General features: G+C 46.9%; 1 pseudogene; it reads left to right on the top strand.

Moving 5' to 3' along the window:
* The first annotated feature begins 1,462 nt into the window (after positions 1-1,462).
* On the top strand, positions 1,463-2,411 carry LOC128847224 (olfactory receptor 52R1-like; annotated as a pseudogene).
* The last annotated feature ends 2,728 nt before the right edge of the window (positions 2,412-5,139 follow it).

Genomic DNA, 5,139 nt, shown 5'->3' with positions numbered 1-5,139 from the left:
TCCCGTCCCTCCCCAATTGCTTTATCAGTAAACCGGGTTTTTGTCCAAAGTTGTCTACTTTCTGGATAGTGGAATAGTGGCCTTTTGCCAATCTAATAAACTCTTCTTCAAGAACTTCCAATTTTCATTCTCATTTTTTCTCTTAATTTTTTTTCCCAATCAGTTTATTGCTATTTTGCATCTCCTTTGGGAATATTAGCCCTTTTGAAACACTAAGTGTCTATAGATGTTACTGGTTGGGAACTGTTCTGTGTTTGTCCATTTGAATGTAATCAGTTCTTTCTTCATTTTGCTCTCCTCTATCATATGCTCCCTTCTTTGTCTCTTCTCTAAACTAAACAGTCCCAAACTTTTCAGTCTGTCTGCATACGGCAGCCTCCCCCTTTCTCATAGCCTGTCTCAGAAATCCCCTCTCTATCTGCTATATCCTTCATGGAGACTGAGGCTGGGTCTACACTACCCTCCTGAATCGGCGGGTAGAAATTGACCTCCCGGGGATCGATTTATCGCGTCCCGTCGGGACACAACAATCGATCCCCGAATCGACGCTCTTACTCCACCAGCGGAGGTGGGAGTAAGCGCCGTCGACAGGAAGCCGCAGAGGGTGATTTTGCAGCCGTCCTCACAGCGGGGTAAGTCGGCTGCGATACGTCGAGTTCAGCTACGCTATTCATGTAGCGGAATTTGCGTATCTTAAATCGACTCCCCCCTGTAGCGTAGATATAGCCTTTGTTTCCACAACTGAGCACGTGTCCAGAGCAGGTTATTCTTCACCCCATTGCTTAGGCATATGAACATTGTCTTTGTTTTCACCATGGCTGTGAATGAGTACCTTTTTTCATGGAGCTCCTATCAATGACGCCCAGGTCTTTTCCCTGAGTTTGGTTCTAGTTGGGTTTGTTTGGGGGTTTGTTTGTTGGGTTTTCTTTCTAGTTGCATTTTTTTCTATTTTTTCCCTCTGGTTCATGTTTTGTCAAAGCTTTGTTTCTTTTCCACTGTTAGATTTTGAGCAATAGGGTGAATGGGGAACTCCCTGCAGAATGGACTCTCTAGCCTGGGTTTCATTTTATTAAGGAACAATGATGAATAGCCAGTATCCACACTCATGTTTCCCACTGGTGCCTATTAAGGTTTCCCATACCAAGATATGTAGGAATTCTTGATGTACGGAACACCATAAAATATGGAATTGGCATTAGTATGGTCAGTTGTTCATAATTTATTTCTCTGAATAGTGAAAATGTCATTTTTCTATGTCTGAAGAGTGAAAAATCTGCTTCACCCTTGAGAACAGCTTCCAGTAGTGCATGTAATGTCTCATATTAACATTGTCTCTCCATACAGGTATTTATGCTGCAACCATCACCCTAGAGCCTGGGCACATACAGAAAGTCTGATGAATGTATGGTATGTGCAGGAGACACTGACCTACCTCAGAGTTGGACACCTTCTCCCCTACTCCATGTCAGATTCCAATACAACCAACTTCACCAACCCCTCCACCTTCATCCTGCTGGGCATTCCTGGCCTGGAGGCAGCCCATGTGTGGCTCTCCATCCCCTTCTGCACCATGTACGTCACAGCCATCTTGGGGTAACTTCACCATCCTGTTTGTCGTGAAGAGGGAGCCGAGCCTCCGTGCCCCCATGTACTATTTCCTCTGCATGTTGGCCATCACCGACCTGGTCCTGTCTACATCCATGCTGCCCAAAATGCTGAGCATCTTCTGGTTCAATTCCAGGGAGATCGATTTCAGTGCCTGTCTCACCCAGATGTACTTCATTCACTGTTTCTCAGTGGTGGAGTCTGGGATTCTCGTTGCCATGGCTTTTGATCTCTATGTGGCCATCTGCGATCCCCTGAGACATTCCACCACCCTGGCAAACCCCATGGTGGCCAAGATTGGCCTGGCTGTGGTGTTGAGCGGTGGCATGCTCGTACTGCCCTATCTCATCCTAACGAGGCAATGGCCATATTGCAAAAGCAACATCATCCCTGACACACACTGCACGCACATAGCCGTGGTGAAGCTGGCTTGTGCCGATACCCACATCAGTAGTTACTACGGCCTCTTTGTGCTATTCTGTGTGAAGGGTCTGGATATGGTTTTAATTGCTGTGTCCTATATCCAGATCCTCAGGACCATCTTCAGTCTCCCCACAAGGGATGCCCGTCTAAAGACTTTTGGGACCTGCAGCTCCCATCTCTGTTCCATCTTAGCCTTTTTCATCCCAGCTCTCTTCTCCTCCCTGACATACCGTTTTGGCCAGAATGTGCCCCTGCATTTCCGTGTTCTCATTGGCAACGTGAGCCTCCTGGTGCCCCCCACGCTAAACCCCATCATCTACGGTGTGAGGACCAAACAGATCCGGGACAGGCTGCTCCGGCTCTTTAGTCATAAAGACATCTAAATTTTTCTCCTGGTGCTCTAGCTGTCAGACCGACCTGCATTCAGAGCTGGCTGGTGAGATGGTTCTGGGCCCTCTTCCCTGAATCACTTACTAGACAGTCAAAGTGACATTGAATCCTTTCCTGGCCTTACTGCACTGTGTCAATGTTACAGACTGGGGAATCGGTCTGTGTACAGCTCATTAACAAAGGCTTCCCTCCTTTCTAATTGCTTTTAAGTGAACCCCCGAGGCCCTGCACCATGCCCCGCTTATTCCCCCAAGGCCTGGCTCATTTCTTTAGCTTTCATTTCCCTTTTGTTCCTCTTTGCTGGGAGACTGTAGCAGGCAGGATCCCTGCAATGAGTATGGGCTGGGAGCCCTTTGCCCTGAGCCTGACCTCGGGGGTAGGGCAAGGGGTCAGCTTTGAAGCTAGGGTAATAACAGCTGAAAGAGGCTCAAGAAAAAGCCCCTCGATTAGTTGGGAAGGCAGGATGCTGGACAGAGGCTGGGGTGGCGTTGGTAGCTCATAGGGAGGGAGATAAACGGCACACCTACAATTAGTCACCTATTTACACACGTACACAGCACCTTATTTGGAACTACAGGGCACCCATTGCCCAGGGGCTGAAGCTGAACAGTGAAGTTGAGTCTAACATACGCTCTGCATGGTGGTTTTGATCTCTACATGTAGAAGCTCTTTATCTTTGCTGGAAGGCAGCATTCTATCCATGACATGAACCAACTGAGCTACACAGAGGTAAAGTGATTTACTCAAGGCCACACAATGAGTCAATGCCAGACCTGAGAATAGGAAATGGGAGTCCTGCCCTCCCGTCCCCAGCAGCACCACTGCTCTGGCCATGAACTGGCATTGCTCCTCTGGGTTGTATTAGATGCAATGAGTTTATTTGTGTGTCACGGTCAATGGAGTTGCCGTCCTTCTTAAGCAGGAGGAATTTATGAAACAGCTAAAAACTACAGCCACAAAAACAGGTTTCCACCCAGCTCAGTCTTCAGCCTTGTCTTGCTTGTTTACAAGGGACCACACGCTGCCTTGAACTCTACACAGAGCACAGAGCCCAACTATGTGCTGCAAGGAACCAAATCACTGCAGTCTGTGATTCTGATTAGGGCCTTTCAGTAGCAGCACACTAGACATAATAAATAATAATCTCCATTTAATGCATGGAGAGGCTGTGCCCAAGGTCACCCAGCAAATCCGTGGCAGAGCTGGGACTCTTCACTCTCAGCTCACCGGTCTCTGTTGATGCTTTATCTTTACTTCAATGACTTGGGACAAATGCTCTGCTGGTGCAAGTGGGTGCAGCCCCACTGAAAATTGGTTTGATTCCCTGCACTAGATAGATTAGATTGTACCAAGCCAGTTGTCTCCATAATGAGCGGTTAGTGAAAACCAATGTAATCACATATAGGGTCCTTTTAATCTCAAGGCAAATACATAATTAAGATATCTGGGGAGTGGGGCCAGAGAAGGTAACTGGGGGAGGAATAGTGGGGGTACAGGAATGTCTCCTCACTGATCACATGGGTGAGGATGCCCAGAACAGAATGGATGATTCAGCATCTGTGCACCCAAGCACCCAACCTCTGGCTTACACTGTGAGATGGAACTGTGTAGCTGACTTCCCAGCTGGGAACAGTCACACAACTGACCTCTCAGCGATAGAGAGGGGGATGATGGAGGGTACCCCAATGCAGGTCCCAATTTTGCAGGATTTTGTTCCTGATGCGCTTGTGAAAACTAACTCAGTCTCTTTAGGACAGAATGTAGATCCTACAGAAGAGAATTGTTTTTGAAAATGCTAATGCCCCAACAGAGAGAGGGGAGGAGGTAATTCCATGGGCTGGTAAGACAGAGAAAGCAGCTGTGTAAGGGTTGCTGAGAATATACACACATCTTAGAGGGTGGGGAAGGTCCCAGTGCTTGGAGTAGAGATGACAGGGAATGACTGAAGGTGTGTGCATATATTTTTTGCATGCACATAACCCTGGGGCTGGGAAGGAGCTCCACAGAGAGCTAGCCAACATGCAAAGTCCCAAAGAATTGTTATTATTCTGCACTTTCTGCTCAGACAGTTTGGTTTGTTCAATACCTTTTCTGTCTTTCAACTCCTTCCTGAACCTTAACATGGGTTTAGTGTTGTTGTGAAATCTCATTTTGCAAAGTTTGTAGCTAATGGTTATTCTTATAACAAAGAATTTGGTACTGATGCTGAACCCTCTGAAAAGTGTTATATGCATGGTTTTGGGAAAGTTTTTGACATAATAGGAGTAGTAAACAAAAAGCCTTATGGGGATACTGCTTCTCAGCTAACACCTGTAAGCAGGCTCAAAGCTTGCCACAGCAGGGAAACCATAATAAACCTGGTCTTCTTTGTGGAAGGGGAAACTGAGGTACACCTCATGGCCTTGGTGAATATCTCTATTGAGTTATCCCCATTTGGAAAAACACAATGGTTAACCATGCTGCACAGACACAAAGAGATGTTTTCTAGCGATGCAGAGAAGGCACATTTCCTGACTCTTCCGATCACTAGGCTGCTCTACAAACTGTTAAAAGGTACACAGACCTTTGCAACGAGACCTGTGGGTAACACTACAATGTTTGCAACATTTGGGAGTTGTATGGTCAAAACCTAAAGAGGGCTTTGGCACACTGCCTCTGCAGTAATCAGTGTCTAACACTAAGGGGGAGGTGTGACATTCTGTGCCCCAGAGCTGGACCCTG

This window comes from Malaclemys terrapin, chromosome 1 (genome assembly GCF_027887155.1).
Source record: "Malaclemys terrapin pileata isolate rMalTer1 chromosome 1, rMalTer1.hap1, whole genome shotgun sequence".
Classification (NCBI taxonomy): domain Eukaryota; kingdom Metazoa; phylum Chordata; order Testudines; family Emydidae; genus Malaclemys; species Malaclemys terrapin.
Note: the sequence above shows the minus strand (reverse complement) of the source record. Positions and strands in the feature narration are given on the sequence as shown.